The sequence below is a fragment of the Symphodus melops genome (assembly GCF_947650265.1).
Source record: "Symphodus melops genome assembly, chromosome: 17".
Classification (NCBI taxonomy): Eukaryota; Metazoa; Chordata; class Actinopteri; order Labriformes; family Labridae; genus Symphodus; species Symphodus melops.
The window spans coordinates 5,449,436-5,466,602 of record NC_136707.1 but is presented as its reverse complement, the minus strand read 5'-3'; the positions used below and the strand labels follow the sequence as shown (position 1 = coordinate 5,466,602).

Sequence of the window (17,167 nt, the reverse complement as noted above, 5' to 3'; positions counted from 1 at the left end):
TCATCTTTTCATTGATTTGTTTCTGTTTTCCGTTCATGTCTTTTTCCTTTCCCGAAATAAAAGGACAACCAATGACGGCAATAGCGCTGACTTAGCTGCAGGTTTTAATGTGCATGCACGCTCGTGAGTGTCTGCGTGATGCATGTTTGTGTGGAACTGCGCTAATACCTCCTGCACATCCTCGCCTTTGTGTGAGCACGTCTGGAACACGTGTGCTGCTGCGGTCTATCAGGGCTGATTTAGGGGGAGAAAGGGGGCGAGGGAAGGATGGATGGAAGGGGGAAAAAAGGGGGGAAGGAAGCGTGAGTGAGATAAACAAGCAGAAAGAGAGGGAGGTGAAGAGAAGAGAGGACAGCGGAGTGTCTGCCAAAGAGAGAGAGGAGAGGAGGTAAGAGAGATGAGCTGGAAAGGGGAGAGGGAAGAGGGAGAGGAATTATCTCAGGGAAGGGAGGGGGATTAGGAAACATGCGAAAGAAGCTGGAATAGGAACTGACGGATGGATAGAGGGAGGGAGATAGTGATTAGAAGGGAGCAGCAGACAGGTAGGAGGGAGAAGAGAAGTGCTATCTAAGGGGAAAGTGACATGTCAGACCTGGAGAGAAAGAGCGAGAATGGGGACATGGATCAAGAAACATTCCCGGGAAATAGAGAGGAAGGAAGGCTGGAGAAGCAGAATTCTATGAATTTTGAATAATCCCAGGCATCATTTTGAATATGAACGAGATTTTAAAGAAGAAGAAGAAGAAGTGCCTTTGGGTCTGACCACGATCAGGGCAAACCTCATCAGAAAAAAATGAGGGAAATGTGTGTAATATTTAATTCCCTTTCAAAGTAGCTCGGCTTTAAAAAAAAAAAAGGATAAATATTAGAATTTTTCAGTGAACTTACATTAGTTTGATCCCAAATACTCCCTTTAAAAAAAATCTTTTTGCAGCTCAAAAGATTTACTTTCATTTTCCTACCACGCTCTTCCTTTTATCATTTCTGTTCTTTTTTCTTTCCCCATCTCTCACACTCGCCTCTGTGCAATGTATGAATTTTTTAGTCTCTTGTTCTTTTTTTGTTGTTGTTTTAACTACAAGTGCCATCAGCTTGTCTTCGTCTGGCACATCTCATTCAGCAGCACGACGTCAGTGCACCATCCAACCCTCTCAGCCCAAATGTACTTCAAATCGTTGGCATAAAGTGAGGTCAAGCACAGCCTTTTCAAAAATACACATTCACACATTTCCAGGCGTCACACTACCTTTGCCTATAAAATCCGTTCATCATCCTCCCTGTTGGAGAAAATCAGAGTTACGGTGAATTCAACACGGTCAGATTTGCAGGACAACGCCTGGCAGTGAAACACGGGAAGGTTTTTGGCTGGAAATCAAGACAGAAGGAAAGAGGGATGAAGGATGTAGAGGAGTCCTGGGGGAGAGATGGAGGGCAGAGAGTACAGATTGAATGGGAGATGTGTCTTAAATCATTTCACTCTCTCCGTCTGCCTGGCTGGGGTCTGATAGCACACATTCCCCTCTCTCCGTTTCTGTCGTCTTCTTTTAGCTCTTTTTTTTCCCGCCTGCACATCTCATACAGCAGTGCTCTCACATCTACATTCTGAGGTACCCAAAGCTGCTTCTGCATCTTCGTTTTGTCACAAAAATATATTGATTTGGATATACTGACCATTAATGCACTCGGCACATAACATTATGTGTATATGATGTATATGACACAAAATGTATGAATGTTTGCTGCATAAATAGATAACAACAACGGGGGGGGGGGGGGGGGGGGGGGGGGGGGGGGGGGGGGGGGGGGGGGGGGGGTACACAGTGTACAGTACAATGATGCATCAAACCTGTAATTTTTTTTTGAAAGGTTTGCATGAACATTGTGTTCTAAGAAAGCCTCATATTTGATTAAGGCATATTAAAGGCAGGGTTGGTCATTTTTTGAGAATGAGCATGTTTTCGAAAGTATTCCCTCAGTGCTCCGTCAACACCCACCCCCTCACCTCTAGCCACGCCCCTTACCTCTGCGTTCCCTCAAAAGCCACGCCCCTCACTTACATACACGAGCGCTGTCGCTCCAGAAGCCGACCTCAACTCATCACTCAAGTAGACTAAACTTTACATCTATACTTAAATAAAAAAACAAACAGACTAATTTACAACTCACTGCGGACAAGCTCACGGTATAAGCTCTGATGTCTGTGACGTGCTATGAGTCTGTGCACCCAACCCAGAAATCACAAAACCAAACAACACAAAAACCCAACAACATTAAGAGACTTAAATCTTAAAGACAGACAGAGACAGAGAGGATCAAAGACGTTGGATAATGTACGTTTTTTTTTTTTTGTTTTTTTTTTTAAAGATATAGAGATATAAGCAGTAAAAGAGATGAAGCAATAACATTTGGGTTAAAAAGGACTTATCACGATTACCTGCAGCCCTATGCAGAACAAAGATGTTGAAGTGGGTTGCCACATTTCCTCAGGCGACAGTTCATACAGGATCCACCTAGGTAAGTCATAGAGCCCAATCCCATTCTCCACACTCATGTCATTTAAGATGCTTTGCACAAAGAGTGTGAGTGCTTAGAGCTGTCCCATTGTCAAATCATAAAGAGCGTGAGGGCTCTTATCGGGACTATACAATACTAAATTATTCACTTGTGCAGTGTGACTTAAAGGACTTGATCATCCTGCCCCCCCAATGAATGTTAACACATGTTCTTCGGCTGAAGAAGTATTTAATGACTTTGGGAAAAAAATTGGATGTGACTGCAAAAAAAAAAAATTCTTAAGCTGCTCTATAAGTGGAAACATGTTTGATCACTTTTATGGTTCTTTAAAGCACATTCAGTAAAATACTGAATACAGTAAAATATTCTTTAAGGATAAACATTAGTGGATGTTTTTTTAACCTTTAGCCTTAGTGGATCTAGCAGGAAACCAGGACGAATGAGTGTGGAACGACATGTGGCAAGCGTCAATAGAAGAAGTCAAATTAAGGCCACTGTACACAGAGCAAGCTACACAACCGCTAGGCTATCTGGCCTCTGTTAAAAAAGGCAAAGATATTTTAAACAGGCATAAGGAAGTTTATCCGCCATGGATCTCAGAGAACAAGGACGTTCCCTCTACTTTTTTCTTCAATCCCCTCCTCTTCTCTCCTCTGTCTTATCCTTTCTTTTGTTCCATGTCCTTTTTCACCTTTACTTTTTCTTTCATCTTTCGTCTTTCTCTCTTCCATACATTTTATTGAATACGTGAAGAGGATGTATCTATTAAGTTCCCCAACTTATTTTTTTTCTTCCCTCTCTTCATCTCAGTCACCTGCCACCTCTGCTGCCACTTCAAACCGCATCCTGTCTCTACGTCTCTACCCTCACTTCAGCTTCCCAGCTTCCCTCCCTCTCATCAAACTGTCTGACACATCTCTCAGATTCCAGTGCCCCCTCCCCCCTTCTCAGTGTCACTCCCTTTCACACGCTATAGCTGCTTTTTTTTTTTTATCCCCGTACTTGGTGACTGTCACTCAGCATAGATTAGTTCAGGGTGAAGACAACCATGGAGGTAAAAGATGGCGTTAAATGATGACAAGTTACGTCGGAGGAGATACAGTGATGAAGATGAAGGAAACAAGGGATACACCTCTAATCCAGAGGGAGATGTCGAGGACTTAGTGAAAGTCAGGGGGAAAAGAATTAATAATAAAATCCCAAAAGAATAAAAAAAAAAAAAAAAGCTATAAAGAGAAAATGTGTAGCGGTTAAGTGTTGATAGATGTCTGCAGTTACAAGACTGTTTTTTGTCCTTGGCAGCTGGGGCAAGACACCAAACACCTGCCATTGATTCAGTGCCACACACACACACACACACACACACACACACACTCACAGACTTAAACTCATTAAACACACATTCATTCATGTCCAAATTCACAAACAGCTGTTTGTATGAAATTATTGAAATATGTTTTGCATTGACACACATTGACAGTTTATTGAAATGGACAATGTGTCTTTAAGGCCTCTTGTTTGCTAACGTGAAGCTAAAATACATGGTATTTGCTGGTGTGTTTGGGGGTGGGGGGGGCATCTTTTGTTATTGTTTGTTGTTACATTTCTCAAGTAAAGTACACATTTTCTAAAAGCGTACTCAACACTGTTCATAGGACAGTTTTAGGATTTATTATGATATTTACATTAAACTGTGAACGTTAAAAAGTATATCTCAAAGTAGGTCAATGTTTTACAACATTATGGCTGATTACATTTTTGGAAACCTCTTAAAGCTATAAGCAATGACAAAGAAGAATTTTATGAAGTATACACAGAGTGGTGTCCTATTATCACCAAGATTCAAACTTTAAATGAAAAGTTCTTAAAAGTAACACTAGCTCCCTGGAGGTTTCAAGAAGCCCTCAGGCTCTCATCATTGCAGCTCTCTTTGAATAAAACTTTCATTAGTGGATGAATCCCCCATGTAAGCTAGCTGGGTCAAATTCCCTGCTGTGCTACTTTTTGTACAGCTATCCCTCTTTGTCTTTAACCCTCTCATCTTTCCATCTTGATCAATCTAAAGAAAGTAAACAAAGAGCAACCCCGTCAGTTTTCCATGTCGGATTTAAAAAAAGAAAGAAAGGCCGGTCTTGAAAGGAGCACCTGCTCTTACTTCTCTCTAAGAAATTGTTTCTGTTTGTTACACAAAAAAATGAGTGTGGGTTCCCTGCTTTTGTTTTTTTAATACATCAACCCATCCACCCATTCATCCATCCACCCATTCATCCATCCATCCATCCATTGATAAGTCTTTCAATCAATCAACCCATCCATGCATATATCATCTATCCTCCATGGATCGTTAATCTTTAAACCCATTCTTCCATCCATCCATGCATTAATCTATACATCCATCTACGGATCATCAATCTTTCAATCCATCCATCAATCTATCCATGCATCAATTCATCCATCCATCCATTGATCATATATCTTTCAATCTATCCATCCATGCATGCATCCATACATCATCTATACTGTATATCCATGGATAATCAATGTTCAAATCTATTGATCCAACCATCCATGCATCCATCCATCCATCCATGTATCAACCCCTCCATACACCAATCTATGGATCATCAATCATCCATCCAAACAACATTGTTGATAACCTATTAGCTATCGTTCGACAACAGCTAGTTTGAGTTTATTCTACAGACATTTACTTTAGCCAAGATTAGGTTGGCCAGGAATGTTTCCCTTTCACATTGTGTGACACTATCAATTTGTAATGTTACTTTCCAGGCACCCCTAAGCGATGGTAATATGAGCTAGGAAGAACCGTGATAGGTGTTGTCTGTCTGTAGGTGAGTACGCCAGTTAAAGCAGGGATCTGGTAGCTTTTTAACCGTCAAAGACCAACTGGTTTCAGGTACTGTAAACGATCTTTTGAAAATGTTTTATATATAATTGGTATCAAAGGGACTTATCAGCGGTTAATGCAATTGTATCGAAAAGTAAGATAAACAAGAGTTATCAGAGCCTTGGTAGGCTAATCAGAAGACAAAAACACCCAAAGGAACCACCTGTTTAGATAGCTGGTCGTGCAGTCAACAAGTTGTCGTCAATCGAGGAGTATCTGACTGCATCTCTGGAGGACGTCTGTGTCATTATTAGCTGCCTGTCTAAGTTTCATCCTAATGCAGTCTCAGTCCCCTGCAAAGCCATCCACTGTGTGTGCCTGCGTTTGTTTTAGTGTCAACAGGGACAGCTGCGGTAACTCAATCAGCCAGTTAGAGAGAAGATCTGTCGTCACTTGTGCCACAGAGAGAGGGGACAGAGTGAAGAGAGTCCAAGATGGAGAAAGATGGAGAGGAAGGTCACCCGAAGGTGACGAGAGGAGCGTGGAGGTTATGTGTGTAATATGGGGAAACAATAAGGCGGTAAGGCAGGATGGGGATATAGAAAATGGAGAGAATAAATGTCACAGATGGACAGATTGTAAGATAATGAGCTCTCGGGCAAAAACATGTCGACGAACTCCCAAATACAAGACATTTAGATTATATACCCAACGATTATTTTCAGTGTATCTTTTTGTAATTATTTAAAATATTGTGGGTCTCTCTGTGTTTTCTTTGTGTGTCTTATTGAGCTTGTTTTGCTCTTTTGCAGCCATTTGTCGGTTATTGTTTTGTTTTTATAAAACCTTTCTGTATAAGAAAGTGTCTCTTCACATTGTTGGGTATCACTGTTGCCTTTTTTTTTTTTACATGTTACTTATCTTATTGTGTGTCGCTTCTAAGTTGCTTCGCCAACTGTATTGTCACCGTTGTATCGTTGTCATTGTTTTGTGCCTCTGTTGTCCTTTTTGTATGCATTTGAAGACATTCTAGCATAATCTCAGTCTGCTTATGTTCATCTTTGAGTGTCTTTTTGCAATATTTTTAAAGGCTTGGTCGTTGCTTTGCATCGCTTTAGATACATTGTTCCCTAAGCCTTTGGCATCTTGGTAATCATTTTGCACCTTGCTTTGCTCTCTGTGGCAGTTGTCATGTATGTTTGTGATTACGTTTGAGGCTCGTTTTGGTCTTTTTTTTTGGACATTTTAAGTCCCATATTTCACTTCATTGGAGTTGTTTCAGAACTATTTTTTCTATCTTTGAGGTCCTTTTTTTTAGCCTCATTTTGCCTCTCTTCATGGTCATTTAGAGCCTCAATGTGCGTCTCATTGTGGTAATTTTTTCAGCATCCTTTTTCCACTGTCTTTCTTTGTATTTGCCATAATTTTGCAGCTCTCTGTTGTAGTTTTTTTTTTCTCATGATGATGACTTGGATTTGGAACTAGGGGAAGAGCTGCAGTAAGAAGACCTCGCTGATCCTGAAACATTCACTTACTTAGCCTTGCTCGCTCCTTCTCTCTCCTGCTAAAGTTTTGTGACACAAAGCGGATTTGTAAAATCCAGTCGACTTTATTGCAGCTAAGTGATAAGCACACACACACACACACACACACACACACACACACACACACACACATATAGGTACAAAACCATTAAATGAGCAGGTTTGATAAGTAAGTTCTATAACTTACACATGTATTAGAACATGTGTTAATCAATCTCATGTAAATCTTAAATGTAGGCACGTATGTAAAATCTTCTGCTTGAGTGTGTGTTCGCACAGAGTGTGAATCTGTGGATTTCAGTGGATTAGCCTACTTTAAGGCTGATGTTTTCATCACCGCAGCTCTGAAACTTCTGGATGACTCATATTTGGTCCAGCACAGCGCATGACATCACTATTTATCTCTCAGTGCTTCTCCTTGGAGCTGTTTATCCCACTCTATATTTATCATCGTATCACACTTGAAGAAACTCATTCCAACGTGTGCCGTTGAATTACCTTAATGCCGTGAAAAGCCCGGGAGCACCTTTAAGCTTTCTATAAGAGCTGTAAACTGGAGAAAATCTCATAGCGTGCAAATACATGACATATATTGGAAAGTAAATTGCCTCAGGAGAATATATCTTCTGATATAATCTAAAAGGTTCATGCTGAGATGGCAGTATCAAAGTCAGGGTCTTCTTTTTAATTTGGTTCTTTAAACTTCTTCAAAGGGGAAGCGGAGTCAAGAAGGCTTATAGCAATGCCTGAGATTTACTGAATCCGCTTCTCTTTCTTGGAAGAAGAGAAACCAAGAGAATGTTAAGTGGTTGATTTTGTAATATAAAATAAAAAATAATTCAAAATGAGCCAAAATAATTCACTGCAACCATTCAAATATTCATTTCAAGTGATTTGACATTCATAAATGAGTTAGATAGCCCTGATTGAATCGCTGTATGTGTGAAATTAACAATTTGGGCTGCAAATTTAGCATGCATCTGGTGTCAGAATGCATCACAAGCATCTTATTGTTCAAAAAAATGATAAAGACCTTGTGATTCTCCCGCAGAACACTGCTGTAACTTCCCCCAAGTGTAGCAGATTTAGCCCTCGAGATTTTCCTTGTATTAGCTTGAAAGAAGCACTTACCCAGGATACTTTAAAAGATAACAGCCCAGGGTGGCAGCGCATTGTGTCCATCAGAGATTTACTGCAACCACAAGTGATTTTGTGGAACCATAAATCCCTGATGTTGACAACAAACTGCACCTTTTTTTTCTCCTCCTTGTTGAGCTATGAAGTCTTTTTACAGTAGAGCTGCTGTGGATCTAACTGAATTATACTCCGAGTGGAAGTGGTCTCCTTTTCTCTTTTATGTTTCACACTCAAAAGCCGTCACAGTTCACTTTGTGCCGAAGCTGAAAAATGACAAACATTTTTTCCTAGCCATCATCAAAGGCTACTGCAGTGAGCTTGTTTTCCCTTTCAGATGAGTTTAATCACGAAATCTGTCCCCACAAATCATTTCCAATTTAACTCAAACTATAATCCTCAAGTGTGTGAATACAGATAATCAACTTGCACTAAAACATTATCAGTCAGGTTTTTTTTTTTTTTTTACCTTGCATCTATAAAAAAGTAAGGTTAAATATGATACTCATTATAAATAAGTCTCAGAGCTCCCCAATACATGTTTCTGTGAAGTTTCTGGCCAAATATCCCCTCTGATCCTCTGCCTTTAAAGCCCTCTTTTTCAGCCCTGCTCAGAACAGGCTGCTTCTGTGTCTTTATAAATGAGTTGCATCTGACCACGTCCCTCTGGAGTGGACATGTATTAGTGTTAGAGTGTATTTGCTTAACATCTGACTTTTTAACATATGACATTTTTAAACCTATTTCTTTTTAAGTGCCTTAATGGGCATTAATGCAGTTTAGATTGCCATGACACTGAACCTTCATTGAGTGGCTGTAACTGACCTTCCCTGCATGTCACCTGCTTTAATACATTATAATAAGGTTGTATAAGGTTACATGACACTATTGACACAGCTCAAGGACATAAACATATCATGTTACCTTTATACCATTATACTATAATCCCAGTTGACCTATTAGAGGATTTGTGAGTGGAACAATAACTGCATTTAACACATGTATTCAGGCTGTATCATCAAAATAAGCCTACTTAAACTCCATTGCTCGTCATAACGTCAGCTCTCTATCACTATGAATGAAGAAAATGTAAGATGAAGATATGATTTGTGTTGGTGGTGAATTTGATACTTGTTTTATTAAATAAGGGCTTGTTTTCTTATGCCTTTACTCAGTGGCAGGACAGTCGGATCAGAATCAGAATAGGTTTTATTGCCAAGTACATTTACATTATACCAAGAATTTGTCTTGGTTTATTGGTGCGGGAAAAAAACAAGGCTAAAATAGCAAGTACTTAAATAAAATAAAACAGAGAAGCAATTATTAATATATAAACTACATACAAATATTAAATATGTCAAATATAAAGAATAATAAAAACACAATGTACAGAGGCTGCATGAAAGAAAATAAATTCAAAGTCCAGTGAGCGTTCATGTAACGCATTAAGAAACAGTTTCAGCCTTCACATGATGTTTTCTGACGGTGGTGATTAATTGGAATAACAGAGCAGGGAATGACAAGTGGCAAAGTAATGAGGGTCCAAATTCAGCCCGGGCCATCCGCTTTAAGGACTATAGCCCCTGTATATTTGAATTATTATATATAGAGTCATCCAGCACCATTGAAGCAGCCTTTGAACTCTTGGATCACATTATAGATTATCTCACATCCCGTTTGCTAGCCAACACGCTAGTTTGCAACAGATGCTAAACCTTACCTGTGATTTCTAAATTAAATGTTGATGTTACATGTTAGCTTGTTTTGTGAACTGTACAGTTAAATTGTATTCACTATCAGTCAACCGTATGCATTGTTACAAGCTCCAAATCTTGCTAACATACAATTAGCTTTAAAGCAATTAGCTGAGCTCAAATGTTTTTCAACAAGGGCAGAATTAAAACATTGCTGGTTGTCAAATCCAGTCTGAGCTCGGTTCAATTTAATATTATGGGATGCTAATCCTGAAATGTTAAAAGGGAAACAGAGTTACAACTTGATGGACTTTTTTTCTTCAAATAGCATGAAAACATCAATTATTACTCTTTGTTTAATGACCATGTTTTATGAATGGTAATGTCTTTAAAGGTGTCAATAATCTCTATCAAAAAGTGCTACAAATAAAAATAGGAGCAACTTCATGTGATCACTTTGAAGGCCTTCCAAATAATTGCATCCTCTTTCAAAAATGAAGGTAGTACAAAACAATAGTTCACAGGCCACATCTGCGGCTCATATTTGTCCTAGAGCAGAGCTTTCACAGGCACTCTCTCTTTCTAGACATCTCCCTGTGGATTCCAGCAAACACTGAAATGTAATTTCCATCAAGTCTTTAGAAATTTGTAGCATTAAGGATAAAAATTGAAGCATTTGAGTGGTTTGTTTGTGAATCTTAAATTTCTTTTTTTAGGTTTTTTTTATTTTTTAAATTTTTTTCCAGTAAATGTATGAATGCAAACAATTATTTCATCCATGTACTCACACCCACCCCCAAGTACAATTTCCAGATGAAATCACGGAAGGCTTATGTGTGAATGTAGCAGAAAATATCAGCAAATGTACCGCCAGCGAGCCATGCAACTAGTGTGCTTTTGGTGCGCCACTTGTGAGCCAGTGGTGCGTGACCAGTGAGATCTTCGTACATGTAATGAAGCAGTTTAATACTATTTTCTGCTCGCTGGAATGTTTGATAATGTAAATAAGTCCAATAACAAACGTGACTGATTGGTACATAGCAATCTGCTTTAATGGCGGGAATAATACCTGAACGATACAACAATCAAACGCCTGAGATGGAAAATGTGAAACGGAAAAATAACTACAAGTTTGTACATGATACCATGTGATTAGATGTCTTTAAATACCAGCTCTCATTATCTGATCACACTTAATTTCTGTCAGTTTTCACACTCACACGGAGACACTCACACCGTATGACATTTCTATAATGAGTACACGAAGGTGTTTATTTTTGTGGTATTTATAGCTTTTATTCAGTACACAACGCTCTTTGTTCCCTCCTTGCATCCAGTTAACCTCTGGAGCGATAACACCATTAATGACCCGCACAAGGTGAATTTACGGTCCATAATAAACGTATTGGACAACAGACGCAGACTGAAATACACACTCTCCAAAACAATGAGGCTCTAATCTAACACCGCCACTATTAAGGTTTATCTCAGCTGTAATCGATAGTGTAAGACTTTCATTATCTTGGTGGTTGGTAATGTAATCACATCATAGCCTGAGAGGACTGCGGCATGATCCTTCATGATCATGATCGTCGTGATTGTTGTTTATGTAACTGGATGGGTATTTAACGCACAGGAAAGTCTTACTTCAACAAATGATTGTTTTGTACCCTAACGATGTGTTGGAAGATCGTTCATCCTCTTCCTATTTACAGGTGACTAAATTGTGGCAATGATGTGTGCGATGAGAGTGCATTTCTAGGTTCAGGTGACACATGCATGACTAATGAATTCAGGAGAAAAATTGATTTGTTGATTTTTTGTTGTTTAACTTTATGAGTTCTCTTTTACCATGTTTTGGACCACGTTGACCATCTTAACGCGTGCTTGCAGCATATTTGAATTAGAGCCGAGCGTAGTAACGTCGCTTGCACGCTCCAGAGACAAGACCACGGCGTTCGCTGTGGAAACACAATCAATGACTAGAGTGGCAGCATCGGCGTTGTGCGCAACACTGATAAGGCCGCTGTGTGCACGGACTATGCTCAAATTGGGAGTTAGGAAGTTCACATTGCTGTACGCAAGACATTAAAGGTAAATTGACAAAAAGGAAAGATAGCCCAGTGGTTATGTCACGCACCTTATGTACAGAGACTTTAGTCGCAGCAGTTTGAATCTGAGCTTGGCCATTTTACATGCCGTCCCTCACCTCTCTCTCCTCCCACCATTTTCCTGTCTCTCTTGAGCTGTCCAATCCAATAATGAAGAAAATGCCCCCAAAAATATAATATAATGTTAATAAATATTTTTTTTAGAAGAATCCGAATATTATAGTGAGAGGGCTTTTGGACATTGTTTCCACAGGCTTAAAGACCCAACGTGCTGTGTGCGGAGCTCTCTGGCTGCTCATAATACATCAATAATTATACTAAATTACACATATAATGAGGTCATTTCAATCATAATAATTGATACTATCCCGTAATTGGTTATAACAAAATCCATGTCATACTGCATGACTTATTAATAATTGAGTTCTGTGGTGAAATGAAATCTTCCGAAAAGTCATCCATTCAGTCTGTGGGAGCTCGTACGAGTCTCAAAGAGACTGAACTGTCATGCACTGTGAGGCACATCAGTTTCTGCGAGCATTTGGGAGATATAACACCTTGGTCATATTGACACAAGTTTCTTGTATCGATCACCAAGCTATTGCGGAGGGTATGGCTTACATGTGTAAACTGAAGTCACACCGAGGTTACCCAAGCGAAGCTCGAATCACACAGCGTCAACAATAAATCAGCAGTCGTGCATCAAGGTTCACAAGCAAGACTCTGGAGTTGATTTTTCTGCACATCTTTGTTTCATTGTCCTTCCTGCCTGTGGTTCAAACAAAGTACGCTACTTCTTATGGATATCCTAAGAAAAGCATCCAGATACGTTATCCGACAAAATAATTACAGGCATGAAAGCAAAAGACGTTATGCATTGCCAAGCGAGTGGTGAGTCATCTGAAGACATTTCCGCCTGAAACTGCTGTGTATTTTAGGAAAAAGATTAGAAGTATGTTATACAATTAAGCAAACGAGGATGAATATTGTGTAATCATGGAAGCTGCGTGGCTGGTGCATTGCTGCTGAGTTGGAGACGCGAGGCTGAATCCTATCTGCTGAGTGTGGTGTTGGGATTTAGAGAGTGATTATATTTGACATCCTGCTAACAATCCCCCTGTTGGTGCAACCATTTAAAGGTACAAATAGCAAGATGTTTCGCTTTTAGCTAGGGGCACATTACACAATAATAGCATCAGCTGTCAGCCGAGAAGACACTGTGGGGGGAAAGCGAGCGTTCGGCTTGTTGGATGAGCTGTTGAATCAGGGGAGGATGAAAACCGAAGATGGAGAAACTAAAGCGAGGAGCTCAGGGACCAAGAAGGCTGGGTGAAAAGAAGGTGCCTTTCAGTTTAATTAGCGGTGGCAAATTAATTAGCAGCAGGATGTGAATTAATTAGTGTTCCGAAGGCAGTTTAAAGGGGGCGCCATAAGGAGCCACTGTAGAGGTCCCATTCGGCTTTACAGTTTGTTGAAGCACAAACATTATCCTATTAAATAGCAATTAAATGCTTCTGTCTTCTGTCTATCAATCTCTCTGTTTTTCTACCCACCGATGTATTTCTTTATCTCTGTATATTGTGAGAGATGGATGTACAACTCCATCCAGAGATTCACTGAAGAAGAGGTCTGTTTTATGAATTTCTGCAACCCCCTCATTGTGTTTTTCCTTTTGTATCGACACACCGTTGCATGTCGTTTCCCTGACGGTCTTTTTTCGAGCTAAAGAGCTCAGAGTTAAGGAGATTCAAGGCTCTTCAATATTTCTGTCTAAAGATTTGAGTTGGAGCGTAGGAAAGAGCCTCTTTGATACGCTCATTGATTTTTAAAAGCCATCTCATTTCCCATGCTCTCTCTACGGTACTTCCCGCCAGCTGCTTTACAGCCAACATAACCAGGTTGGTGTGCGTTAATGGGTCACTGCACAGCAGATTGGCTGGTTGAAGAGAGTGGCCCTTTGCTTTTGTTTTCCCACATATAAAACATGATTAAGGATCCCGCTGTGGAATGTATTGATGCAAAGCACTCAGTTCAATCACTTCAGAGAGTCAGAACGGTGCAAAAGAGGAGGGTTGGTGGTTTCCTTAAAGCTTATGGAAGTTTTTCAAAGAGGCAATGTTGGCTAAATTTAGGAGGAGTGGTGGAATGTGAACAGAAGTTTACGCCAACAGGTGAATCTGTATAATGTTGTTAGGTTAGCGTCTGAGAAATATTGATGTCAAACGCTATCATTTTAAAGCACCCATAGATATATATGAGATACATAAAGAGCCCTGGTATCAGTCAGTGTAGTTTAAAGCCTGCATGTGTTAAAAAGAAAGAAAAAAAAAAGACTGCCCCACCTTGATTTTTAGGGAGTACTAAAGGCATCTTAATTTATTCATGGTGGATGGCCAATTTTTAGACATTTTAGTTTTCCTCTTTCTGACTCAACCTTTGGAAGAGGTGCAGCCAGTTCTCTTTCCCTCCCAGTACCCTAAGTGTTAAATCTGTATCCATAAAAACTAAGTAAAATAATCGGTAGAGGATACAGCTTTTCTGAGATAAAGCAATCAGAACAATATGATAACTGATTTTACTTTCATTATGTTTAGTTATGCGCAAGTATAATCCAAAGACTTCTCTAAAAATTAAGGACAAAAATTAAGGACAAAATTAATTGTATTTGACGTTGACAGGCCATCTGTTTTTAATAAAACTGCTTTTTAAATGTCTTAAATTAAACAACAGATTCTCCACACGCAGCTCACCTCAGCCTGCAGGCTACATGTTGTTTCCAGACCAATCATCAAGATGTGAGTCGAGTGTTTGGTTGTGAACTTGCTGCACACTTCCTGCCTCAGGGCATATCGTTGCAGTTTTTTTAGCTTTTAAGTCCTGGTGTGGCAACTCCCAGCTGGCTTTTGAAGTGAAAAGCAAGCAGTTTTTGTTTGTTTTTCCGTTCTGTGTCACATTCCTTGAGAAGAAAAACTCCACAGGCTTCCTCACAAGCTCTCATGCAGCTTGTGAGCAGAGCAGTATCATGTCTGAAAGAGCTCATTCTCTCACTCCTGAGTTCTCAAATGTCTACAAAGAAAAACAGAGTAGAGTTAATGAGGTGCCTCATCAGACAAGTCTGGAGTGCTACGAGTGGAAGAACAAACACTGAGGACTTCCTTCCGGTTCTGTCTCTGGTCTATGTTATGTAACACCATCGACCATTGATTCTTTCATGACTGTGGAGTCATGGAACTCACCCTCACCCAGCTGATCAATGCTAATGACACTGCATTTGCAACATTACAACCATTTTTACATCGCTTCCCTCATGTTCTTATTATACTGACACACCTTGACCCTGACCTGTCACTCAGGGGTGATTATCTTAAAATGCATTCCTCCTGGGAAAATGACAGAGGTCATTTGAGGCTTCAGGAACAACAACATTCTTCAAAAGACAAAAAAACATCTCATCCAGTGGGAGCCAAAGAGGAAGTAGTGTGATGTTAAAATTCCCCAAAGTCCACAGAGGGAGGATGTTAGGGCATTCGGAAAAATAAAAGTTTTAAGTCTATTCTTGAAAGTACATCGAGTGTCTGCGTTTTGGGGTCTACTTTAAGGGTCTTTAGAGATTTACCAGAGCACCCTGATAGAAGAGAATTACACTAATCCAACCTGCAGGTAACAAATGCAACTCGTTTTTCTGCATCGTTTTGTGACAGGATTTTCCTGATTTTAGAGATATTACGAAGATGAATACATGCTTTCCTTGAAGTGTGTTTTATAGTAGAGTTAAAGGACATGTCTTGATCTAATAGAACTGTTATATTCCTAACAGTGGTGCTAGAAGCTACGCTGATGCCATTAAGGGCTGTTATATCATCAAAAACAGGTCTGAGGTTCTCTGGTCCAATCACATAACTTCAGTCCTGTCTGAGTTAAGCAGCAAAACGTTTCTGGTTATCCAACTCCTGATGTCTTTAAGGCAGGCTTCTAGTTAACAAAACTAATAATAGCATAACTAATAATAACAATTCAGGTTACATTAACGGTTTGTCTTTTTTTGTGTTTGTGTGTGTGTGTGTTCATGTGTGATTCTTAATGTGTCACAGACACACACACACCTGTGATCCTCTTATGCAACGTTTTTTTTTTTTTTATCTGCAGTCTCAGAATCCTCATTATATAAGGCTGAAAAGATACAGAGGTGCCAGGCCACCAAATCTGCGAGATGTTACGGGGATGATAACAACATTGTGCCAAAGTCAGCAATAAATCACAGACTGATAAGGTCAGCTCCTGAATAATGATCATAACAGTGTGATGAGCTCCAGCTATGAGCTGGTGGACATGTCTTGGGCACAAAATGATAAAAACAAGCGCAGAGAGACAACAAACCAGTCAACAAAATTTCCATGCTGTACATGTTTGTATGTTAGGGGTTCAAGTGCTTGTTTCCTTCAATGTGAATGACAAAACAGTTGTGCTCTTTGGATACTTTGAGTATACGTTTACTGAGAAAGCTGACTCTGGCATAAAACCCCCAGGAAACAATGGCTCCTTTGCTAAATATAGAGTGTCTGCATTTTACCTCACACATCTTACTCACTCAGTTCCAGCTCACTCTACATGAACACACGCTCTTATCTAATCTCAACACAATCCTTCCTCAGTCCTCCTGTTTTATCCTTGAAATCTTTCACTATGCAGGCCATGATAGAGGTCTGGCTCATGGAAGGGTGATGGTGAACGTCATGACGTTTATGGTCACCAGAGGATTCATCCCGATTTCTCAATGACTTGTCTTATCCGCTGTTTAAGTTCACAATAAGCAGAATTTTTAATGTAACTCAACTGTAAATGATGCATTAAGGCAGAATGTTCTGCATAGCTCCAGGGATGGGTTGCCATAAGTGACAGGTGTATGCTGTGGATCTGTCTGCTCGCTGTCACTTCAGCTAATTCAGTCGCTAAACTTAACCTCTTTGCTCTGCTGTGGTGACTTCTTGGGATTGTTTTCCTTTAGGTATTGGACATGCATTGCACTTATTAGCAGGTTTATTGCACTTCCCCAAACTGGTTTGTAAGCCAGAAGAGTTAGTGTCTTATTAATATCATATTTTATTGGGAGAGACCAGTGCATGGGTGTCAGGATGATTCAGACAATACAGTGGCGAGTTCACTTTGTACTCCATCTTCTTAGCTTTTGTAGTCTGATAAATTGGCAACTCAGGTCGGCGGGAGCCACAAATAGCATCTCATTGTGTTGGAGATGTGACTAGTGCCTTCACCAGCGAATTACGGCCTTGGGTACAGGGAGTTGCGCTTTGATACCATGGAGAT

At 39.9% G+C, this 17,167-nt stretch overlaps 1 long non-coding RNA gene across 1 annotated transcript in view; it reads left to right on the top strand.

The window, feature by feature from the left end:
• The window catches only part of LOC306837987, a 164,790-nt gene that overhangs the window by 121,331 nt on the left and 26,292 nt on the right, over positions 1-17,167 (top strand). The window lies entirely within an intron of this gene.